At 43.5% G+C, this 26,157-nt stretch overlaps 1 protein-coding gene and 1 long non-coding RNA gene across 2 annotated transcripts in view; both read left to right on the forward strand.

Moving 5' to 3' along the window:
* ABCB8 (ATP binding cassette subfamily B member 8) overlaps positions 1–26,157 on the forward strand; it is a 1,358,869-nt gene that overhangs the window by 390,234 nt on the left and 942,478 nt on the right. The window lies entirely within an intron of this gene.
* Positions 23,580–24,586, forward strand: LOC138566075 (uncharacterized). The gene is made up of 3 exons (XR_011301830.1): positions 23,580–23,614; positions 23,709–23,764; positions 24,206–24,586. It is a non-coding gene; the product is annotated as an uncharacterized lncRNA (long non-coding RNA).

A 26,157-nucleotide genomic window follows, 5' to 3' on the forward strand; every position in this document is an offset into this window, starting at 1 on the left:
GTTCGCTTAAGGTGAGCCTGGTGAGGAGGTAAGAGATGCTTAATGTTGAGTTTTTTGTATTGCTTAATGTTGAGCCTTTTACCACCCCCCGTGGTTGTGCATGTGTGTACTGCTATTTAATCTTATATTCATGAGCATGTGAATCCATGCCAGACCCCATGCTGGAGAAGGAACAAGTTACATACATGTAACTGTTGTTCTCCAGCATGGGTCTGGCATGGATTCACCTGCGAACCCTCCCGCCTCCCCCTCTGCGGCTCTTCACTTGGTCATACTGCCACTTCGCATGCTACCAAATCTGAAGATGGCTGCCAGAGGCGGCGCTTAGGTAGAGGGCAGTCATTGGCTGTGGTCAGTATGACGCAGAGATCGGTGATTGGTTACTACTAGGAAAGACAGATCAGAAACGAAACTTATACTGATTTTTTCTTTACCGAGGATTCCCAGCCGGATGACGGGGAATATTCATGAGCATGTGAATCCATGCCAGACCCATGCTGGAGAACAACAGTTACAGGTAAGTAACTTGTTCCTTCTTCTCCAGACTCGGCAGTTCGTTGGAGGGTCGCCTGATGTATGTTTTCACACCTTTCGTACCGTCACTGGTGCTCAGGAGCTGCAAGTGCAAGAAGAGTTGCGGTCGGGTACAGGAGCTTGGTGCAACCTCTTTTCGACTAACCATGCAGCAGGCACTTGTGCAGGACCCCTCAGGGCAGTCGATCAGATGCGGGAATGCTGGTTACAGGGACGGTGACCATTGCATTGTGACAGCATGGAAAACGTATGTTGCGGTTAAAGTCTGTTCTCTATCTCGAGCCTTGTCGATGCTAGGACGCCAACATTTTGCGAAGGAGCTCTTGCAGGACAAGCTGACAACCCCTTGATTTCCTAGGTAAAACACGGAACAACGACTCTTGTATCACGGTCCAGAAGAAGTCGAGAATGGTTGTCCCCACCACTGCTAACGGTCGAAGCACTGATGAAGGTCTTCTAAGATCACTAGCGAGACAGGCCTTCACCTGGACTGCAGCAAAAGTTGGTTTTCAGGCCTTCTCAGGATCGGTACCCAGGTCTTCCAAAGTCTTCACGGCTATGCAGATGCTAGGTTCCTTGCAGGATCTCTGGGGAATGGTTTCAGAACTCCTCTTCTTATGGAAACACTCAGGTGAGCAGCGAAATTCAGCCCAACCAATGAAGATATGCCCCTCATTCACACTCCAGCAGTGGTCCAATCAGGACCACTGTTGGTGAACTCATGCATACACTCCAGACATACTGAAACCAGTTTGTGTGTTGGAACCAGCCAGGTCCCAACCCGCTTCCGCACACGCACACATGCCCTGTACTAGCCCTCAAAAAGCACATCTTTCCCAGGCAAATACATGCCCATAAAACGATTTTCCTGACCTAGCAGGGCCGGAAGAATGCCAACGAACAAGATGGCCAAGGAACAAACAAACCTTGTGGCATGGCTATTTAGGGACACTAGCCACTGTTAGTAGTCAAACACGGTAGGGCTAACAAAAAGTACAGTAAAAAATATGAAAAAGTAACTGCTGCCACCAGTTTGTCCTTAGGCACACCTTAGGTAACCAACAAATCCCTTTGAGTGTAGTCTAGTATCATACTAAAAAACATCCATTGCACTGCATTGGAAGATGCATTGTGCAGTGTTAAAATGTTACCCAAACAGATCGCAAAAATAAATCTAGGTCATTGTGGGTATGGGGCTTCAAGTCCCTGGCTGTTCGAATCCTGGAACCCACACCATGAAAAGAAGCTTTGTACTTTTTGTTTTGTCGCCCATGAACCTGCATTCCAGGAACCAACACCATAAACATGTATCACTGGCACCCTGGCTGGTGCGCTGTTCACAATCTGTACCCACAAAGGTCCCCAGCGGCCTATTGACTTTTCGCTGGTCGGTCTCAACTGTATTTTTGCATTGTTTTCCATTCAGGCTCGTTCTGCTTTGCTGTATGTTCTTCTAGTACTGTTGGTTCTCAAACCTTCCTCTGGAGCTCTTTCAGGGAGAACCCAGTCATTTCTGCATCTTTTATGGGTATTGTGGCGAACCAGAAGAAGGAATCAGACAGACTTAGGGAATTTTCAAATGGTTCTTTATCAAATCAAATAAGAAAAGGCCCATTTATCGCTGAGGGGATTGTCCTTGCCTAAGAAACTAAATTACAGGTGATAATCAGTCATCCAAAACCCCAAAATATGCTCTGCTTCCAAAACACAATTGTATCTGGCCCTACTACTATAGAAAAAGAACCTAAGACCAGAGCACTGGGCTTCTGTTTAAGACTTCCTGTGGCTGAACTCAGTGGGCCTTCTTTTATTTAAAGCCCATAAAGAAACTTCCTTAATACTCCGTTCACATTCCTCAAGAGATTCTGTAATTCGTGGTATACATTGAAAGTCTTACCATCTTTACATATGCTTTTCTTGAGCTTTCTCCTGTAATGGGTTGAATCCTCCCGATTCTATTGTCTCAATTACTTTCCCAGTGTCTCTTATAGGGACTGGCAAGCCTTCGTGATTCCTTATACTTGACAACACTTGTGGCTCTCGCTAGTGTTCAGACTTTGGGTTTCTCTGGCTCCCGTAACCCAAGTTCAGTTTTTTCCAGTTGTCTCCCCTTCCCTGGACCATCCTGCTACCTTCTTCAGCGTTGGGCTGGTTCCTGGGGTTTAGCCTTTCGTTGGGGTGTCTTCCCATGGTTTTGCTCTCTGTTCTCTCAGCTCCTCTGTTTCTCAATCTGCCCATCTTGGCAGTCTCCGCGCAGACAGGCAGCGTGGACGACTCGTGCCTCCCAAACACTCTGTACTGCATTCGCTCGTGGACTCCAAGTCTGTGATCACACTACCAGGCAGGTGGTCTTCTCAACCCTGTTCCTGCAGCGGTAGCTCCACTGCTCTCTTTGGCAGCCCCCTGGCATTTATCCCTGCTCCATCGATCCTCTCGTGCTGCAGCTGGTTTCGCGGCCCAGCAGCACTCCACCCCTCCAGGACGTTCCTTCGTCCGAGGCATTCCTCTGCGTATGGTTCTCTCAGTCTCTTGTTGCGTTCCTCATCTCTTGTTTGCCACCGACTATTAAAGGGGTGTTTTGTTTCTCTTGGTTGGTTCTGTGAAATCCAGCATTGCCTATAGCCAAAGAGATAGGAAATGTATTACTGGTTATTGACGGTGATACAACAGTTATTCAGGCATATTAATTAATCTATATATATGTGGGATTGTATGTGGTGTTCTTGGGGATTTAACTCCTCATGGTGGTGAGGTCTGGTGTCATGAATTTTGCATGGAATATTCTTTATTCCATTGCTGAATTAATGCAACTATTTGTGGCTCAGTAGGTCATCCCGTTCCAGAGAACATTACAGCATTACGTTTTGTGGTGTTACACCGTCATCTATAGGTCATTTGTAGAAGGTGCTCATCGTGCATACAAGCTGAAACATGATCAACATCGGATTAATTTCTATGGCAATATTTTGCAAAGGACAGGTACTTCACCCTCATGACATCAAATGGAATTTTGCTACAATTTGAAGATGACATAGTTGAATCAGTTGATTTGAATCGGGTTCCATGTTTAACAAAAGACTTCTTTCTTCTGTATGCTCTCCTTTCATTATAGTTTAATCCCAGAAATATATTTTTACTGAAATGCCACGAAAAAAGAGCAGTATTTAATCCCACCCGAATCAAAACAAAACATTGAAAGCTGAAATATTATCAATATTCTGAAGAAGGAAGATCTCTAGACCACGTAGCTCATAATTCGACATGCTTGCAGACAGAAGAAAGAAAGTGCTCAAGAACCTGAAGCAAGATTTACTAATCAGACAATTAGTGCTGCTAAACAATGAAGGAATGAAACTGCTGAAGAAACTCAAGCAAGATTTACTGATCAGAGATTGGACATCCCAGGCGAAGACGGGTACTTAGGCTAGTTACCATACAAGCGGACAGTGTTTCTCTCATAGGTGTTCCTCTTGGGGATGGGAGTCCCTGCCCCTATGAGGGGAGTCACTTGCAGTGAGGGCCCACTTGCCCATACCCCTAGGGAGGGTCTTTCTGAACAGGCTCACCTCCCTAGCCTCAACGGGGGTGGCTGCCCGTTGGGCATAAGGGGCAAAAACCCTAGATTCGTCACAGTATACAGAGACCAGGGTTACCCTGGAGGACTATATCCTTCTCTCTACTCAATACATTTGGTAACATTCTCATTCTGCAATGTCCACCGATTCCTTTGGCCCTTTATAGGAAGTTACCAAGGTCATGGGAGCAGAGCAACAGCTGGCACTGATTCTTATTTCCTACAGGTTGAAACCCTCAGTTGATCTGTTGCTGCATTTGCACAGAAATCTACGGAGTATAAGGAAAAAATTAACCTATTCTTGATCTTAATTCTGGATAAAACATGTGCTGGGGACATTTTTGCACAGTCTTCTGATGATGAATTCACAACCATCTAACCTAAACTAAGTGGTCATATATAGCGCCCTTCTGCCACTAATGTTGGCTTAAATGAATGTGCCTATGTAAAAAAAAGTGGGTTGGTGGGTTGGTGGGTTAGTGGGAGAAAAGGAAAGGTTGATGTGGAAACAGGTGCTGTTGATGAGTTCAGGTTGGATTTGGTGTGGGGGAGCAAAGATATGCTGGGCATGTTACCTGTTCTGCGTGTTCTCCCTGGAAAGTAGACCTCGATCTACAATACAGTCCGCAAAGGACAGTTCACAATCTATTTTGGTCACCATGGAAGACGTGGTCTTGTAAGTTGCTCCCTGCAAACACCTGTTGGTCATGCAAAATTGAAAAGGGGACGACGATTCATATGTTTTGGTCCTGCTGTAAAGTTAAGGATTTTTGGGAGGAGGTACTGCAATGGATAGACTTTCTCGGGCTTCCCTTTTCCTTGTCACCAGTTGTTGCATACTAGAACAGATAGACTTTATCTTGGGATTCCCTTTTCAACGGCCACTGGTTTTTATATTCTAGGATTGATGCAGCAACTTGCAGAAATGACTAGCACTAAGTTAAACAGGCCATATAGGGCCCTTGTCTTTGCTGAGAAGCAAACATTAAGGCTTTTGAAAAACATGACTAGGCCCTCCTATAATGATTGGCTAAACATGTTAATCTGTCTGCAAGGGAAAAGGCACCTTTATATTTTGAAACAAATGTGCTCTGATAACTTTGATGAGGTTGTCGCTCTATAAATACCTTAAATAAAATAATGTAGAAAAATAGACATCTATGGAACCCTCCAAACATTTTGCTTTTCTTCAATTACTGTACTGACATTTGGAGGTCAGTGAATCCTTTTTGCTTCACTTCCCTTGCTTAGCTCATCTGTTTTGGGTGCCCTGGCCAGGCCCTAAGTCTACCAGTAGAGATGAACCCTGTCTTCCTTTGTGATATTGCATGTTGGTTTTAAGCTGCACACATTACCTGACACTGAACTGCTCCGGGGGTGCTTTGTATCCCTTTTTCTTTTCCTTTTAATAATATATGTGTTACTTTTATGGTGGCAGCAGATATTTTTCTACCATGTTTTTTGTTTTTCTTGCATGCACTTTTTTCATTTTATTCCATAATGTAATAGTACTGTAAGGGAGGCATGGTATCACAAGTAGACACAGACACAAGATTGGCATGTTCAAAAACCTTTATTGAAACTTGAAAGGGGAGTTTGAAAAACTCCTAGCTTGCCCTATAGCTAAAGATGGGAGTACTCTTAACCATCAAAGTAAAAACAAAAACACAGTCCTAGTCATTTGTCAGTCAGAACAAAATAGCCTATACTAAAAAACAAAAAAAAACTGTTGCCTTCACTTACTCTACTACAATAAATGTGTATAGGGAAAGATGAATATGTAAAGGAAAAAGCAGTGTGCAAAATAATATGTCAAAGTAACTAAGCAAAACTCTCTTCACCACATTTTTAGCACAGGATAAGGTGGCACACTCGGGTCTCAGAACACACTCTTGCTGCAAGACACAAGGATGCAGCTCAGGACACGGACTAGGGCCTTGCATGGAAAAGTCTCTTAATCGCGCAAAGTTTCTTGGGTTCATCCAACAAAACAAATGTTCATTTCATCCAGGATTCATAGTTCCCAAATGTCATGCTTTATAGTTCACATAGGTCTCTCTCTGTCGGGCTCAGACCTTCCAAATCACAATGCTTTTCCCATTGCAGACTTTTGAATGTGCGAGGGGTTTTACGAATACCTCAGCATGACCACTTATATTACAGTTCAATTTTCATATTCATTTTCCCACTGATGTCAGATACATTTGTTATTTATGGGTTTCTCGGCTTCACTTTTTCTCTTGCACCAATATGCACGTTTAAACAGAGACCTTTGATTGGGTACTTTCGCTGTGCCGGACCACTGTTATCTCGTATCATGTATCACTTCTTCGATTCAAAGTTCAGCAATACTTTGGTGGCTTAATCACATTTTACTTTCACTTTGCTGCTTCTCAGTATACGCACAACCTTCATTCTCTTGATATACTGTTTCCGCTTGTAAATGTTATCTTCAACGCAGACTGGCCTTTTTTACAGCTTTCTTTAACTCCAGGCTGTGCTGGTTTCTTTGCTCGCGTCTTTGCTCTAGGAGCCCAGGTTGATACCACAGCTGCCGCTTCACCTCCCCAAATCGGTCATTCACCCGGTAGGGCTGCTGGTATTTTTGACACACCGTGCTGGATTCATGATTCTCTTTCGTCAGGGTCACTTGTTCAGCCTTCAAGATCCTTTGGAGGTAACAATCATTCGCCGAGATGCCCAAGGTCTCACCACTCTGTGATTCTGCTTCTCGGCCTGCCATCTTGCTTTGATGCTGCCCTGGAAGAACTGCGCCTTTTCGGGCCTTGCCTTGATCAGTTTGTGTTCCAGTGCTCCACCTTTTATCCCTGTGGGGAAAGTCAGTAGATATCCATTGTATGCAGTTATGGTTAATTCCCTGACTCTGCATGACCCTACTAACGGGACATATCCAGTGTAATATTTGAGTGTTAGTCTTTCTTCGCTCAGACCTCCTCTTCTTTGGCTCATTGTTTGTGCAGGAAAGGGGAGGCGGCTTGTAAAATCAGAATATCCTAAAAATAGGATGGGGTAAAGAAGATGAAAAGCGAGGCATACCGCGTCTCACCATTGGGTATCTGACCCCCACTTCCCGAGGACCCCTCACCCAGGTGATCCTCCCACACTGGCCCACCCCCAGGGTTTGGATCCAAAGACAATGGCCGAGCCCTGGCCACCTGAGTAAGAGATCCCCGGGGACTATACCGTGAGACACCCTTTGGTTTCTCACAGTGCCATATACTGAAAATGGCTGTGCCACATGTTTTTTGCCCGGTCCTTTGGCCACTTTGTCCTTTTTCCTACCCTCTCAGTTCAGGAAATCCAATATGAGTTTGTCCCTTTTCCGGCAAAACCTTGAATTTCCCAGGCAAAGGGGTGCTGTCAGCATCTGGCTGGATTGAGTTCTAGTCCCAATGCACACTCGAGCCAAGAGTAGTCTGTTGCTGGTCAGATGTGGGGCAAGAGGCTATACGTGATTGGACACCCTTTGCCAGTTTGAATGGTGCAGATCCTTACTATTGGTGGGTGGGGAGCCTCCCTATCTTGAAATTAGGATAAGAGTCTTGCAGCCGTTCTTCAGATGGTTATTTGGAACCAAGACCCATATGAAGAGTTGCAGCCTGCGGAAGACCGAGCATGACAGTTGCAGATATCCGCATTATCTCTAGCCAAGTCCGGCAGAAGCCCAGTCTCTTTGGATCGATCCACCGAAGACCCTCAGTGGTGCGTCGACCCTTGGGCTAGTGTGTCCAACCAATTTAGAACGCTGCAAGAAGATCCTGCCACATGTAGCCTTTGGAAGTGTCCTGGAACCATCCTGTGGAGTGACCACCTCCAGCCAAGGCAGCATAGGTTGCCGTTCTGAGTTTCAGCTTGGAATTTCAAAGGCTGCCAGCTTGTGGCTAAGAGATTTTCTAGCTCTTAGAGGTCCAACCCCTAGAAGGTTTGGGACCCTGTGCCCAAATGTCACGAGTTACAAAGTAGATACTTCACAAGTAGGGTAATTAAGAGATTGGCAGTGTTATTGGTTAGGATTAATACGAGTCAAAAAGTTAGATGAAGTTCAGGCAAATCAACTCACTCAAGACCAGGCCTCCACCTACCAAAGTCAGGAAATAGTTATTTATAGGCAGTACTTTACACCCATATAACCTTTTGGAGAACGGGGAGGGCAGAAGCAGGTAGGTTAACTTACCCCCCCGACTCTGATTTTCTCTGACACTGATGGTGTTCCTAAAGCCATTGGGGCCACAAACCTCTGTGCTTGGTCCCGTCCAAGGCCCTGGGGTTGTTGCTGCGGGAAATCACGTCCAGATGAAAGATTTCTTTTAGGTTAGTTGTGATGCTTAGGAATTGGTTCAGACAGCTTCTAGTAGAAAACCCAAATGAGGAAAGATGAATTCTGTGGGGCAGACCACCTCATTTCACCTCCATGTATCTCAGTGTTGCAACTGAAGTCACCATGGTTGGGCGGCAACAGGGTTTCTTTAATGGACAAATATATGATCAGGCCCATCACAGCTTTGGGTCTTGCAAGAAGGCTGAAAATGCAGGAGTAGGTGTTTTGGTACACAAGTGGAAGATCCTCCAAGTTCCAAGGAGGTCTTTGGAACAACGACAGATGCCAAAAAAGCAGAAGGCTTTACTTACCTCCAGAAAGTAAGGATAGGGTTCAAAACAAGCAAAAAAGAAAGGGTGTCTCATACAAGTCTATGGGAGAAAAGCACCAGGAGGAAAATCTTTCCCGAACAGGGAAGAGCGTGACAAAGTAGCTAAGTAGAAAAGGGAGGGGTGAGCGTGAGCATGCTAGACGAAGGACTAACTTTAACAGGTTATTTGTAAGGCTCCATGCAGAAAATAAACAACTGAATAGAGTAGAGAGAGTTAGGAAGTAACTGAGGGAGTTTAGAGATAAGGCGTTCAGCCTTTAGTTCCTCCCAACCAGCCGAAGACCGAACTAGAGAGTAGGGACCATCTATCTGTATCTACTAACTTGGTGCGGTGGTCAGGAATGCCTGGGATCAGGCGAAGGTACGATGCAAGACGACAGTGATGGACAGCCCTAGGGCCCACAAGTTTCACGTGGTGACAGAAGTGTGATTCCCTGAAGACCCTAACGTGGGCGAGTTATCTGAAACGCAAACCTTTACCAGACCTGAAACCAGAATGCACCAGAGAACCTTCCACCTCTCACCAGCCCAGCCCTAACGATCATAAAAATGCACGTGTTTTGCCAAGTTTATATTGGACGAATATCACTCCAAGAAGAATGTGAACCCAGGCAAAAACAAACCGTAAAACTAGATACCTGACCCATAAATTCCATCCCGTATTGAAACACCCCTGAAACAAATCATTGTCTTGTTTAGTTTTCATGAAAACTCTCGGCTCACTTGAACAGCTCACAAACTCCTTACCTCTTTTTGGTTTTGCACGTGGGGCGTTTGAGAGGAGGCCGTGTGCAAGCTTGGCGTTGCACCCGCATTTCGAGACGGATCCAACAGATGGAACTAAACTTGTCAGAGAAAACTAGGCTGACCTTTTATTTAGACAGGATTTATTCATTGATTTGCAAGTCAAGGAGTGCAGCCCTCTGCCCATAACAAAACCCTCTAACCTCCCTGCATTGCATACCCATTCCATTTATAGACCTGTAGTCACCTGACCTCCGAAGGTTCGAGAAAACCTCTGCCTAAGTCTGGTACTTTTATCCTGTCAACCAATAGATCTGTTCATAGGAAATGGAACAGAAGTGACGCTTATCACCGTATGTCCAGTAGAGTCTAACCTGACAGAGGGCGGGGATCCTCCTGGGCGGGGGATCCTCCTCTGCGGAATGCTTCCCTTCCTGCCTCGTCAGCTGAGGGGCATAAGTCCACCACGCCATGACGATTTCCGCTTTCTGAGAACTGTCCATTGTTTATTCCAGTGTAGACTAGATGGATCTGCTGGACTCGGCTGCACAGCCTTGCTTTAGTAACCCAAGAAGGAATGGAGCTTACTTTCATCTGTGTCAGTGCATGTGTCCTTTTGCCAGCATTGGTTTCAAACAACAAGAGAAAAGGGAAACCCAATAAAGGTCTGCTAAAGTTAAGAACTGTGGAACTGAGGGGGCATGATATTATAGGGCCTGGAGCATGTTCATGGTAGCAGTTCATATGGGGCAGCAGTGCCCAATCCATCCTTCAACAGAAAATCCACATCTCTCATAATTCTCCTCATAAATTCATTTGCATATTTATTTATTGAAATGGAATGTTCCCACATGTACCACTGGTATAGTGGAAAAAACTGAGTTTACAGTTCGCAGATCTTGGAGAAATGTATAGGTGTTCTTTTCTGCCTTCTTTACTGGCAGCATCTGAGTATTGCCGGTAAGATAGTTCAGTGGGTTGAGCACTCGTTGCTGTGATATGTTTGATCTGCAGGTCGCAGGTTCAAATCCCAGCAAGGTCGACTCAGTCTTTCATCCTTCTGAGGTTGTTAAAATGAGCACCAATTTCGATTGGGTAATAATAATTATGTATGTAAATATGTTTTATGTACAGCGCTTTGGATAAAAGCGCTATACAAATAAGTTATTCTTGTTCTAGGGACTAGATATAGGCAAAATGTTTCCTTGATTCAATAGGGACCACAGTAGTACAATAATCAAATCTGGCAAATCCTGGGGCTATTCATTATGTGAGTTGTATCCTGATTTCTCTTGCAGTATATATAAGGTATCCAGGACTGCTTATACATTTTAACTGGGGACACTGATGAACACTCCACCCGGTGTAAAATAGATGGTACAGTTTAGTTCACACAACACATTCCTTCCTAAATAATTAACAATTTCAGGAAGACCAAGGAGGAAAGCATCTGCTGTCTCCGTTATCAGCTCCTAGTGATAGACACTGCCTCAGAGACATGGAGTGAACAAGGGTGTTGGAGATACCCACCACCTTTCCTGTTTCAGAGGACAAAGGAACTCTTGGGAAACAATCGGGCAAAATAGCTGACCAAATGACTCCTCTATCAATGAAACAAGAAATCTCTTGTCCATGAACTTTACGCTTGATGGCATAAGATGGTTCAGAAAGTTGCTTGCAGTCTGCATACTTCTTTGTGGTACTTTGAGCAGCTTCAAGGCTTTTAGCTGCTAGCTTGTTTTCCGACCTGAATACCGGAGACTAAGTCATCCACTGAAGGACCAAACATGATTTAGTGGACACTGTGGGGATAATCGTTGAATGGAAACCATAAGAACAAAAGAAAGGACTCTGTTGCAGGGAAGCATGAACAGTATTGTTACAGGAACACTCTGCCACAGGGAGTAATGTGACCCAGTCCTCGTGCACTTGAGAAGAATAAACTTGCAAAAACTGCTCTAGGGTTTAATTTACCCTTTCAGTAATGCCATTCATTTGGGGATGGTAACATGAAGACAGAGCTCTTTAGCTCTATAATACAGCAAAGATGTGCCCAAAATCTTGACTTCCTCGATCCAAAATGATTAGAGGGAACACCATGTAGTCGGAAAACGTCCATGAAGAATACCTTTGGCATATCCAAAGCTGATGGCAATTTAGCCAACAGAGTGAAATGCACCATCTTAGTGAATAGATCTATGGCCACCCTCTCGAGGGTGGTAAATCCACAATGAAGTCTGTGGCAATCTTTTCCCATGGCTTTGTAGGTGGAGTAGGTTGATGAAGTAGGTATTTTATGTTGAGCACAGACTGTAGAGGCCTTGATATGTTGTTGAACAGTGCGTTTCATATAAGGCCACAAGAAATGTCGTAAGGTATTAAGTGTGGCGTTTACCCCTTTTTGACCGTTGGGCAGGGAGTCATGATAAAGGAGTAAGGCCATGCTTTGCAGTCTCTTTATGGGCAAAAACAACTGATGTTTGTGAAACAAGAATCCATGTTTCAGTAGTAAATGCCAGGGAATGTCATGATGCAGGTCGTGGAGGATGGAAGAGGATTTGATGTCCTCCAACACTAAATCCAAAAAAGTGTTGACCTGAAAAATAGTTTTTTTTTTCCCCTGAAGAATCATTCCATAGGGAATTGTTGGAGCTTCCACATTGTAATTGTTCTTTTGAGACCATGCGTCAGCAATTTGGTTTTGATGAAATTGTATTCAGCAAAGAAGAATGCCCATCAGGCCTGTTGTCTGTCCCTACACTCCACGGACTGTAGGGGTTTTAAGTTCCGATGATCAGTCCATATTTGAACAGTTACGGGGGCTCCAAAAAGGAGATGTCTCTATTCCAGACAGGCCTCACGAATAGTGAGCAGTTCCTTTTCTAAGATGGAATAGTGTCTCTCACTTTCAAGTAATGTGTGGGACAAGTCGATTATAGGATGTTCCTCGCCGTCTGACTGTTCTTATTTTAGAACTGCTCTTAAGGCGGCTTCCGAGAAAACTGTCTCGACAATGAAAGGTTTAGACTCCTTGACACAAAATGTGCCTCTGTAAATATCGTCTTAAGAGATATGAATGCCTCATCATCACCAGAAGACCACTGAAATGGCACACCTTTTTTCAACAAATTGGTGATGGGTAGAACAATGTTGGAAACATTTGGAATAAACTTTCTGTAAATATTCGCCAATCCAAGAAATTGTTGTATATGCTTGATACAAGATTGGGTTGGCCAAACTAGAGCAGCAGTAACTTTTCGAGGGTCCATGGAGTTTCTGGACAAGCAACAACGAAAAACAACACATCCCAGATAACAGATGGGGTCCTGGTGGAACTGGCATTTTTTAGGTTTGGCCAGCAGTTGATTGAAACACAGTCTGTGCAAAACCTGATGAACATGATTTTTGTGTTCAGAAAGGTTGGAGGAATACATCTAAGAAAATGTGATCAATCAACCTCTGAAATACAGCCGGGGTATTCATGAGGCTGAATGGCATTACGAGGTACTTTGTTAAGGATTTCAATCAAGCGACACATACCTTGGTCTCAGCTTAGTATGCAGCGCACAACTGAGATGCCTTTCTCTATATTTTATGCGGATTCAATTTGAGATGGTACACAACTCGTCTCGCAACCCTTTTTCAAATACCCCGGGTCACAATGGACCATGAACCAGGTCGGTTGGTGAAATTGCATTATTTATTTATTTATTAAATTTAAAAGAAATCATACCGTTTTTTATATGGGGCAGCAATCACCAATGGGGTGATTATTACAATGAAAATTGAAGCAGTGTACTTGGTTAACCTTTTAGTAGAACATATACAAAGTACAAGTGAATAGGAGTACTTTTTGAATTAGGATAGATAGCAACAAAGGTAAGGTTCCCCCTGCAAGGTGCCCTCAACCCCCAGTGGATAGAAAGAAGCAGCACGTAGTCGGGAATAAGGGGCAGAAAACAATCAAAATCCGACCTTCCTTCACAGAATGAGAGGCAAAAATGGATTTTAAACCCTTTCCAAATAAATAATTAATGTGCGTTAAATGTGTGAGGCAAATATCATTTCTCCCAACAACAGGAATGCAGAAACACAAACAATCGCAATGCAATGGATCAACAAGAAGCATACTATTCGAAAATGAGTGGAAAGTTAGGACATGCTGCAGCTGAATGACACGTTGGAAAGTTGCAATTTTCTCAATTCCCGTTTAAAATGACCCGAAACGTTGTTTTATGAAAACTTGTGAAATACTGAAAATCACAATGTGGTTTTTGGCCTGGCCAACAGATGTATATCACAGGGACAGTATCAAAGTGAATGAATGGTGATAGCTGAAGATTTAGATGAGATTTTCGGGGTGAAATGGGGTTCAGTTTTAGGAAAAATAGAGCAGTTAAAATGAAAACTTCGGTTTTGAAAGAAAGGCAAATGTTAGTTAAACTAAATTATCTAGACTATATTGTTAAAGAGGAACACAGTAAACTCCAAGGTTGATTCGCAAGGTCAACCTTATCACCCCAGTGCTCAACTTTAACTGGAAATTAGTTTGATTGCTCAAAATATCACTAAGGGCTTAGGATTTACACCAGACAGAAATGAAAAGAGAGATGGCGCTAGCACTTATAAATCAAGGACAGGGTGCACAGAGAATTCTAACAGTTTTAACACGTTACCATGGTATAAATGGGATTGCTTAGAGCGTGTAATACAGACAAAAGGGACAAGATGGGGAGACTGTGTTTCTCTGTGATGGGGAGATACTCGCATTCCACGCTTAGGTTTGGAATCATGGAACAGCCAACTGGGTCTGGTCCCCACACGGCAGGCGGGCATGCAGTTAGTGGGCCAAGCTGGTCCGATTTCAGGATGCAAAAGGCACCACAGCTTTTCCCTTTTTTTTAAAATGGGGTTTTAGTGGGTTTTTTCTGGATCAGTGGCCTTGCTGGGACAGGATCAGCAATGCTTTGGCCTTGCTGGAGCTGGGTCAGCAATGCTTTGGCCTTTTAGTGAAATCTGGAATCAGCAAGATGAATGGAGCAGATCAGGAACGCAACCACAGGAAATTCAGGAGAGAGTGTCCTCGAGCTCTGTCAACCACTCTTATTTATAGGGCATGGTGACATCGCAGAAGTATTGGTGGACAGAACTGAGCTAGGTCTACCTCCAAGAAGTGGATAGGACAATCAATTTTGGTTGCCTCCTTGAGGAGGGGTCCCAGTTTGAGGTTGCATTTTATGAGGTAAAAAGCCAATCCACAGTCCTTTTTGCCAAAAATCAGTCGTAACCTAATTTACACATTTATACATTTGTGGCACTTTAACAAATCAGATGGGCAAATTACATATTATATGTAGAGCAAAGCAGTCCAATCCTCACGGTTGAGGGACCTTGTTTCGCCCTTCTACCAGTTTTCCGCTCTTTTCAGTGAAAATTATATTACTTAAAATTCTATAACTTTATACATGGGTGTGGATTATCATTAGGCATGTCAGTATTCAAATTTGCAATGGCATCATGGATACTTTCCTTATAATACCCAATTCTCTGCCATTTCTATTCCCCACGTGTCAGGGAAGTCTATGACTTCTTAAATGAAAGCCCATAAAATCACATAAACTTTTAACTTTTCAAATTTTTGCAAATTCCTGTGGCAAAGATAAGTCTTACAAGTTTTATTTATAACATAGTCTTTGGAAACAAATGTTCAGTATTGTTTCCCATATACGGGCATAGCTTGCACAGAAGTTTCCTTTGAAGCTACCTGTAGAATTCACAAGTAGGTGTGATTTTTCACTTTGCACATCTGTGTCCTAGCAGTTCCATTGTAAGATGACTCAGCCCAGACCCACGCCTGATTAGTATGTGAAGTTTCTTTGTCTTGGTCAGTCAACGTTTTCCAACCTAGCAATTATCATTTTCGTGTCTTGGAAGTTTATGGTGGTTCCCTTTTGGGGGAAGCCGTAGCTCTACCAACAGGAATAACCTGTTTTGGGAGCTTGCAAAATCTAGCCCAGGCAGTTTAACAGTTTTATTTTTCTTTTACTTTGTCCTGAATCAAAACAGCCTGTTGAATAAAACAGACTATATAGGTTTCCCAAGCAACAAACCCCTTTACATTTTTAGGCACTGACAAACTTTCATTCAACATTGTACTTTTTAAAACAAGCATTTTTTCTCTGGTTTGTAAAAAGCCCATTCTGACACGTGGTGAAAGCTGGCATATTCCTTTCAAATTCGGTTTTGCTCTTCCATCTGGATTCCCACATGGTTTTGTAACTGCAGTCAGCTTGTTTTACACAACAGCCTGTACAAGGCACAAGTCTTGATGAAATTGACATGTGCACAGAAAGCTATGATTTTCTTTTGAAGCAGTGATTTTTGACATTTTGTAGCAAAATGTAAGCGTTTCCAGTGTAGCTGAAGGAAAGCTTTTGTTGATTTTCTCAGGTTTGGCTGGCACAGCCTGTCTTTCAGGAATAAGGCTATTTTCGGATGTAGCCCAATGTGAATATAGCTGGGCATGACAGGGTCTTTTTGATAAAGGTAGTGTGATGAATAACCGGGCCAAATAGCATCAGAGCTGTATCTTTTTAAAGGTGAGATATTCCCTTTTTCAATGGGAATTTTGGGCTTGCAGCAAAACGGCGCTGCTTTTTCCCTCCATTTCTTTCAGACAAACAAGAACACACCCTAGTAACCTTTCTCGGGGTGCTCCATGTTCCATCTTGCCCAATGGCACTTTGGCAAACAGTGCAGCCATCCTTTTGTCACTGCAAACGCAGTGTGGTGTGAGGCAACAGTGCTCACAGGAGCAAGCGCAGCCATTTAGTTGTTTCTGCTGAAATGCAGCTTGTTGATGTGGGGGAGTACTGCTGAGTGGGTAAATATATCCCACAACGGTGTTCTAAAAGCTGTTTTACATTCGTCACCTTGACGGATACTGAACAGATGTTGAGAACCTCGTAAGTCGAGTCTGATTAATACAATTGCTCCTTTGAAAGCCTCTAGGATGTCAGGAATCTGGGCTCCTTTTGGGTTACCTGATTAAGTCTGCGATAATTAAAGCATGGGCGGAGTTCTGAAGTTTCCTTTTTAGGAACACAAAATTAGGATGCATCTGCAGGTGATATCAACTTTCTAATGAACCTGTTGCAGAGATTAACTTCTAGAATGTCTTTCAGAGCTTTTTTCCCAGGACTGAACAGGATACATATCCTACCAAACAGAATGGTAGCATTTGGGTGGGTATGATAGCACAGTCTTTTGTCTGTGAGGCGGTATAGTTTTATATTTTTCCATTCTTTCGGAAAAGATCACTAGACTCCTGATACTCCTGGGGCATGTGCTGTAAATGAGAAACAGTCAAATGACTGTTTTTCAGATGGTCAGTAGATTGTTGGGCTTCAGAGTAAACGTCCTTGTTAGAGCAGTGTTGGACACAGAATTCAGACCCCAGGAACATAGAGGGTTTGTGTTTCTGGAGCCAGGGAATTCCCAACACCACTGGAAAATTAGCTGCCTTGATCAAATCAAGAGTGTCTCAGAATGCTGCGCTATCTGCATGTGGCGCTTGATGGTCTGTTCAATAATAGGGCCTGAAGAAAGAGGTTTGCGGTCAATTCCTTCCACCAAGTGTATGTCCTGTTTAGGCTGCTTAGAGATGTGATTCTGTTGTTCCAGCGGTGATAGTGATTTGTAAGACCAAGAAGGATGGTCGAGATATAGCAGCTAGGGGCGCTGCGTTCTTTTAGCTTCATTAGCTTGCTTGATTCTTTGCTCCATCTAGGAACGGAAAAGTGCGTTTCCCAACCATCGGGGAGGCACAATGGGGGTAATTTCTCAACAAATGGGTCTGGGAATCACAATACATACAAAGCCCTTGGGCTGTTATATGGTTTTGTGCTTCTGGAGTAACAGTCCGCGGGCAGCCCCATCTACATAGGTTCTGGTTTAGGCACTGAAGAAGGCTGAGAAGCAGGAACGGATACAATTTTTTGGAATGAAACACAGTTCTGATGCATTTTGGCATGCCTTTCTACGACTTGATAGTCATTTTTCAGTATCAAGAACACCAATGCATTGAAGGAGGGAGAGTAGGTATGCAGGCCAATTCGTCCTTTAATTCGTCCCGTAAGCCGTTTCGATATAAAGGGAAAAGGTGTCATTAGGCCAGCCTGCTTCCTTGGCTAATTGCCTGAATTTAGTGGTGCAAGACATTAGATCAAGAGATCCTTGTTATTCAGTGTAAACAAAGTCTGGTTGGTCGATCATTGCTTTGAAGGCATTCAAGAAGGCTGCATAATTGTTCAATAACCGGAGGCGTTACCCAAGAAAATGCATTACGCAAGAGATGGGAAATTGGGAACCCCAGCTCTGTCCGTAGCATAACATTGGGGTCTAAATGTGAAATGGATAGTACAGGAATCCAAAAAGGAACGAAGCGACTTAGGAGACCCGTCCGTCCTCTACTAAGGTAGCCACAGACTGGTTTTCCTGCGTTAATGCGTCTCTGGTTAAAACCATCTGTTTTAAGGCGATATTTTTAGCCTTTAGGTCCTGGACCTCGGTGGTTAAATCTTGCATGGCCCTGACAATATCCTGCATAGGATCCATTTGTGTAGCTGTTTTGTCTTGGCATTTCAAACTGTCAGGTTCTGTGCTGACCTGATGCTGGTGTCCCAGCTGAGACGAGGAAACGGTGTCTTTTCTTTGAGATCTAGGGTCCTGCAGATATGGGTGCTCCGCTCTGCACATCACCCTGCCCTTGAATCAAAACAGAAGCTGGATTACGTTGGGAGAGAACCCCAGATGAAAAGAGGAAAAGAAAAAACAGGGAAAAACCTTTTAATGGCTCCAGACTGGAGGCTGACTGAAAGGAATCCAGGAACCTAAGCAGCAGTCGGAGTATTTGAGACAGAGCGGCAAGGAGGCAATGAGGCAGACCACCGAGGGAAGGAGGAAGACTCAGTAAGGAAAGGCTGAATCAGGACGAGGATAAAGGAAGGAAGGAGCACTGAGCTAAGGCAACAACGTTAGCATTGAGACACACTGATCCATTCATGCCAGTGCTTCAAATAGTCTTTTGGCTGCAGAGCGGAAGTGCCGTAACAGTGTTGAGGCTGATGTAGGTGTCGCCATCTTGGATGTGGCAGAAATGATACTGCCGGATTCAGCGAGGCAGCCATCTTGGAAGGGCTGTTTGCCTTTCCGGGCGTAGCGGCATATCCAAGATATTTCGGCATTCTCCATCTGTGCCACAACGACCAACGGTAAGCACTGGGAACCATGATAACACTGTGTACAATAATAACTAACTAGAAAAAACACTATACAAAACCCATCCCAGAGAAAAAGAATGTGGAATAAGAATAGATAGTAGATGCAGCACTCTGGATAATGACTTGGGGGTGAAAGGCAAGCAAAAGCAACAATGTTCTTGAAAAGGGGTATGTACTTGTGAGCAAAAAGGTTTCAAAGTGACCTAACCAGTTTCTAGGGCCCAAAAATGGACTCAGGACAGTTAGCAGTCGATAGTACTTTCTTTGCCAGTATTAGTGGTTTGGCAGGGCCGAACCAGACCTCTTGGTGCTGTGCGAAGATCAGTAGAGAGAAAAAGGCAGCAGTGGAGGGTCATACTGGTTCAGATTTGCTGAACAGGTTTTGAAAGCCGCTATGAGCCATTCAATTGTGAAAAACACTAGGCTTCCAGCTGCCTTGGCTCTCTGGGTGATGTGTGTCCCAATCCAGGGGCCCAGGGACAACAGGAGTCATTTTCTCATGCTCCCACACATGAAGTAGGCTGGCACAAAACTGCAGGGGTCCTACAACATGGTGAGGTCCTGGGTACCGCTGTGGCTGGCAGAGAGGTTGTCTTGCTCTAGCAACAAGTAATTTATTAGGTTGTTGTGAGTTCCACTCAGGGACTTGGAACAAGATGGGTCCTTGTCCTCGGGCTCCCAAGCATGGGGGAGGCTGCCACACAACTGCAGGGGTCATCTAACATGGTGAGGTCCTGGGTATTGCTGTGCCTGGCAGAGAGGCAGGTCTTGCTCCAGCAGCAGATCACATTCTATGGTCCGTGGGCATAGTTAAGGAACAGAGCTGGTCTCTGCCCTTATACCCTGCCTTCACATCACAAATGGAGGACTTCTGTATCAATCCCATATACATAGAAATACTAGGAGGAGGAGTAATGAAGATCAAGGAGTCCGAGAAGCACATCACACACTCTGTTTGCAACCCTGTGATAGGTGCTAGGTCTTTTTAAAAATCCCAACCAGCATGGAGAGGAGAGAGAGGAGACACACAGCATGGGAAAGCTTTGACCTCTCGCTACGGACCGAGGGACTATTGAGCCACAACGAAGACGGTGGAGCCAGCCGGCTCAAAGAGACGATGAATGAAGGAAAACTACAGATGTTGGTTCACTGTGTCAGAGCCATGACAGGAAGAAGAGGGAAGTCTCCCTGGCGATCACGGGAATCGAGCAGTAACACTGAAGCCACCCGAACATGGAGAATGGATCCCAGCAAGGCGGGAGCCGCAATGGGCACAAGAGCAGCTGAATGGAGCCAGCGAGCCTGTGAAGGAGCGGCTGGACCCTGCAGCGTTGCAGCCAGTTTACTGCAGAAGAGCTGGAGAACGCCAAGGAAAGCCAGTGTGCCAAGAAGGGACACTGGGGCTCTCCATAACATATTATCAAGGACCTAAAACAGTGAGCACAGTGAATGAAGGGGAATTTAAGACCTGATGTCTCCAGTATAATAACGAAGTGAATGCGAGAAATGTACAAAAAGGTTAAGGCAAGGCAAAGTCAAGTTTTCAAGTGTGTAAAGTGAATCGCGTGAGAAAAGCCCTGGCAGGAGAGTATACAGGGCAAAGTCAAGTTTACAAGTGTGTAAAATGAAGCCACATGAGAAAGTCCTGACAGGTGGAGTACACCATGCAAAGCCAAGTCTAAGTGTTTCAGACTAAGGAAGGCTCGTGCCCTTAGGAGTTTCTAAATGTTTTAAAGAGACATTGGGAAGGGAGACAGCTCCCCAGTAGTGAACTGAAGTGCCAAAAAGGAGGAGGTATCCTCTGGGGTCACAAAGAACGTTGGTTGAGTAATTGATTAATTGTGTTGGTGAAGAGAATCCCGGAGAAGTGTGAGGGGTCAGAGATGAGAGGCGGACGCAAAGTGGTAATATTCTCAACATCAGCTATTTTTATTAACAGAAAGTGGTTTGGATAAAGGCCTAACTTTCCCTATCAAGAGAATGTCCCTTCCTATGAAACTAAAACTAAAACTAAAGCAGACTGACCACCTGTCCAAACCTTCTGACCCTCACACTAACATATACAATCAAAAGTTGTAAGGTAAATGTTTCTAATTTCAATTCAACCAAAAAGTTGCAAAAGCCTAAACATATAACTCCAACAAAATAATCCTTGTGTCTAGGGGTTGGCTTCCTTGCCCTGATTTTTTCAGGTACATTGTTCAATATGTTCTGTTTCAACAATGTTCTATTAAAGGCAATTCAAATGTATGTCCCTTTCACCTAATACTTTCCTCAGGATGGCAAAACAAATGTGTTTTCCACAACACTGGATGGAATATAGGAAAGGAAAGTCCTTTCTAATTTTCTGGTTGACAAAATGTTCAATTTAAACTACTTGATATGACAAAGTTTATCTTTAACACAGCAGTTCAAAATGGGGTTTCCAGGTATACTCTCCTGCCAGGAAACCTCTCAGCTGAATCTCTAGACATCCTGGTCTACTCTCCTGCCAAGAATATCTCCCCGTTGGCTCATGCAGATCCCGTGGTGTACTCTCCTGCCAGTTATTTCTTCTCAAAAAGGTTCACTATCTGATGTGTATCTCTCATCAGGTCTTTCTGTTATATTCCTCTTAAATCTAGCACAGTTGCATTCTTCAATAATACAACTTTGTTAACTTTGGACATTCATTGTTGTTAGGCAAGATTGTATGCATTACCCTGTGGGAGACTACACCAACCTTGTCCTCCTGCCAACAGGTAACCCAACCTTTGGTATAAGTCTGTACTACACATGTTGGAAGTGTAGCTGAGCAGCCAGGCTTATCTCAAGATGGCAACACAAACAAGTCCCAGTTTCACTGCGCAAAGCATAGCAAAATAAAAATCGGCAGTCCAAGTGATTTGTATGAAAGAACAGTCTTTAAAGTCCAAGGTTTAGTACAAGAAACAGCCTAACACGTGTTTCAAGCCTTCCACGGCTCTTCATCTGAGGCTATTATGAAACATAGGATACAATAACAAAATGGAGTGTGCAACATTCAATAATATAGTGACACCATACAGTAACATAGGCAGGACAAACAAAGGCATAGCATCCAGGGGAAAAGCAGGGGATGAATGAGCCAAAATTAAATTTATGCAATTTGCAATGGGGTTAATGCAAGACAAAAACGAAAATCGAAAGCATATTTGACAAAAGAAAAAATTATAAACGTAATACATTTTTAAGCCATACCAAAAGTGGTGTAAGTCCATTAGGAGGTGGATGTTGAAATATTCAAAATAGAGAGAAAAAAAATTTGTGCTATGGTTACAATTTATTCGATGGAATGACTGCAGCAGCACAATCAAAAACAATAATGCTAAAAAAATTATCTAGTGTAAATGTACACCTTATAAACCAGACACCAATTAATCTGAGGCAGTATTACCTTAATAGAGATAGAGCCTGAAATTTAAGCTGAAGGGACAATGCCCAAAAAGTACTCTGCGGAGGAGAAAGAAACAATCTATGGCGAAATGGCCAAATTGCTGCAATTTGAGGGATGAAAAAAAAGGGGGGTAATTAAAGTACCTGAAGGCTTCGCAATTGCGGTTAAAGCTGCAAAATAAAGGAAAGGGAAGAAAAGAAACGAACTGTATCAAATGGATTGAAACGAATTTATGTCGTTAATTACCAGGTAGTGAAAAGCAACTGGTTAATGCAACAAAAAGAGCGCACGCAATCAAAAACAGGTACCCATTAGTAGCACTAAACCTAGCAGACTTGAAGAGGTTAAACCTCCGGCTCGAATGAGCATTAACACTGAATTACAATTCCAAAGTGAACAGGGGGCCATGTAAAACCGTCTTACCTGGTCGGCTGTTTAGACAGACTGAAGAAATCAATGCGCTGGTCGCGAAGCTAGAAAGAGGACTAGATAAATGCACCAGGTCAGAAAAACATGGCAGAAGGAAGGAACCAACAGAGCCGCCATGTTTGAACTGCCTAAAAATACAAGGCAATTCAATGGGTAAGTAAGAGATATTAAATGAAACTAAAATTGCCTTAAAAATGCTCAGTGCACACATGAGAGAAAAATGTGAAATAGAAAGCCACTAAAGAATGAAAAGGAAAGTACATTTTATATATTTTTTTCTTTTTAAAAAAAAATGCGAAAATTGTAGGTGGAAAGCGAAAGAGAGGGCAAAGTGGGTAATTACTAAATTAATTGCGTGCCTAAAAAATCAAGAGTACCATTAAGCGAAATGGAGAATTTTGGATAAATGAACTGAGGGAACATCATGAATTAAGAGGGATATGATACTGTCTGAGTGTGCACTGCTGCAAGAACATGTACAGGTTGCACAAGGCGACCAATTTACAATAATTAAAATAATGGCCCATGGGTAAAGAGGTTAATAAAAATGTGTGCCAAAGAATAAGAGGTTAGGCACATAAGAAACAAAAGTGTTTTTCTGACCTGATGCATTTATCTAGTCCTGTTTCTAGCTTCGCGACAAGCGCTTTGATTTCTTCAGTCTGTCTAAACAGCCGACCAGGTAAGACGGTTTTACATGGCCCCCTGTTCACTTTGGAATTGTAATTCAATGTTGATGCTCATTCGAGCCGGAGGTTTAACCTCTTCAAGTCTGCTCAGTTTAGTGCTACTAATGGGTACCTCTTTTCGATTGCGTGCGCTCTTTTTGTTGCATTAACCAGCTGCTTTTCACTACCTGGTAAATATTAACTTAAATTTGTTTCAATCTATTTGATACAGTTTGTTTCTTTTCTTCCCTTTCCTTTCCTTTATTTTGCAGCTTTATCCGCAATTGCGAAGCCTTCAGGTACTTTAATTACCCCCTTTTTTTTCTTTCATCCCTCAAATTGCAGCAATTTGGCCATTTCTCCATAGATTGATTGTTTCTTTCTCCTCCGCAGAGTACTTTTTGGGCATTGTCCCTTCAGCTTAAATTTCAGGCTCTATCTCTATTAAGGTAATACTGCCTCAGATTAATTGGTGTCTGGTTTATATGGTGTACATTTACACTAGATTATTTCTTTTTTTGGCATTATTGTTTCTGATTGCGCTGCTGCAGTCATTTCATCGAATAAATTGTAACCCTAGCACAAATTTGTTTTTCTCTCCATTTTGAATATTTCAACATCCACCTCCTAATGGACATACACCACTTTTGGTATGGCTTTAAATTTATTACGTTTATAATTTTTTCTTTTGTCAAATATGCTTTCGATTTTCGTTTTTGTCTTGCATTAAACCCATTGCAAATTGCATACATTTAATTTTGGCTCATTCATCCCCTGCTTTTCCCCTGGATGCTATGCCTTTATTTGTCCTGCTTATGTTACTGTATGGTGTCACTATATTATTGAATGTTGCACACCATTTTGTTATTGTATCCCATGTTTCATCATAGCCTTAGATGAAGAGCCGTGGAAGGCTCGAAACACTTGTTAGGCTGTTGCTTGTACTAAACCTTGGACTTTAAAGGCTGTTCTTTCATACAAATCACTTGGACTTCAGATTTTTATTTTGCTATACTTGGCGCTGTGAAACTGGGACTTGTTTGTGTTGCAATTGTACTTACCTCAGTGAAATTATACTGGCAGTATATCCACACTACCCAGATACTTGCAGCCTTGACCCTCTTTGTCTAATTTATACTTAAAAGCGCTGTGAATCGTGACTTTTTCTGCCAATTTGTTCTTTCCTTATCTCAAGATGGGTCAATGTGAGCAGTAGGGTTTTTACACAGAGATTCACAGTGACAAGTATTCAAATAAACACTCACACTCAAGGTTTCTTGATTGGGAGCAGTATATAAGTAACACAAAATTACACTTCAAAATACACACTCTTAGTTTCTCTAAATGAGCAAGTACCCATTAGTGATGGCACACAGATTCTTCCAAAACCCTGAGGTGACTTAAGTAACTAGTACACTGTGGACATTAATATATCACTGGTACATTTAGAGCAATACTGAGTTTGGTGTCAAAGAAAAGGGTTTGGAAATAACACAAAGGTTAAACAAATATTCTGGAGCAGGTAAGTAAAGGTCTTGCACAATGTTTTAGAAGTCTTTGTAGAATAAATTGAATCACTGTAGGGCTACAAGCTGGGAGGTTTGTGAGGGGCAAAGCTGCTAGCAAATCTGCAAAAGCAACCAAGACAAGTCTCAACTGAGAACTGGCATGGCTACACAACAAGAGGTTAGTCCCCTTAGTTTTACAGTACCTTTGGTTAGAAGAAATTGGTTCCAGCTGGCTTCTCTTCCTGTGTAGGTCTGCAGATTCTGTTGTTCCTGGGCCTCAGTCGTGGGGACAAGAGGCAGAACGTCTGAGGAATCCTGAACTACGAATTCAAGGTCGGCAGCAGGAGTAGGGAAACTTCAGATCAGCAGCACTTCGCGGTTTCAGCTCCGAGCGGCTCTCGCAAATGAGCACCACTGCGGTTCTCAGATACCACTATGGACTTTCCTCGCATCTGGGGTCCAGTACTCTGTTGAGGTGGCCCAGGCTTGGTCAGTCCTGCTTCCTGGGAGTCCGGAGGATCTTCCTGGAGCTCGGGTCCGACTTAGACACTCACTCGATTCTGGTGTTCCTCTCCCTGGCACTTCGGTTCCTGCAGCAGCAATGGAAGTACAGCCAGCTCCGAGAGGATTTCCAGATGAGCTTGTCTTGGGGTCGATTAGACCCACCAACCCAAGGGGAGAAGTTGTCCTTTGCAGGTCTTCACTAGTCAAGGAGAATTCAGAGCTGCTGGGCTTCACTGGGCAAACCAACGGTCCAGGAGTTGCAGCAGGCATCTCTTCCAAGTTCTTCTTCGGATTCCTTCATCCAGTGGTCGACTTGCCTTCCAAGCAAAAATCCTTGCCTTTTATGCAGGTTTCTCCCATTCATTTGCAGCCTAGCTGTCAATCCTACAGCAGGGTGGCTGTCCTCCAAAGACAACCCTCCAGCCAATCACCCTTGGATGCGTTCCCGTAAGAAGGAGACTAAGCACAGGGAGTTTTGGGCACCTCCCTCACTTCCTGCCATGCCAGACATGCTGGAACCAGAGGCGGGCTTCACTTGTGAATGCCGCCGAAGACAAAAATAACAATGGGACTAAACCTGGTTTGGCGCGGAGTAAATCTCAAAAAGGACCTTACCAACAAGTAATGGCGAACAAAAGAAGACGGGCCATTTTGACAAAATGGGCACCCATGGGTGCTTTATTGCAGCCTGGGGTAGAAACACACAATGGTAGTAAAAAGTAAACCACTGCCACCAGCCATTAATTGTGGAAATGGTAACATAAATATTTTACATGAGAAACTAGACAAAGGGATACTAAGTAACCCCTCCAGCATCCTATTGTAAGATA

This window comes from Ambystoma mexicanum, chromosome 2p, assembly GCF_040938575.1.
Source record: "Ambystoma mexicanum isolate Mex_15411 chromosome 2p, UKY_AmexF1_1, whole genome shotgun sequence".
NCBI lineage: Eukaryota > Metazoa > Chordata > Amphibia > Caudata > Ambystomatidae > Ambystoma > Ambystoma mexicanum.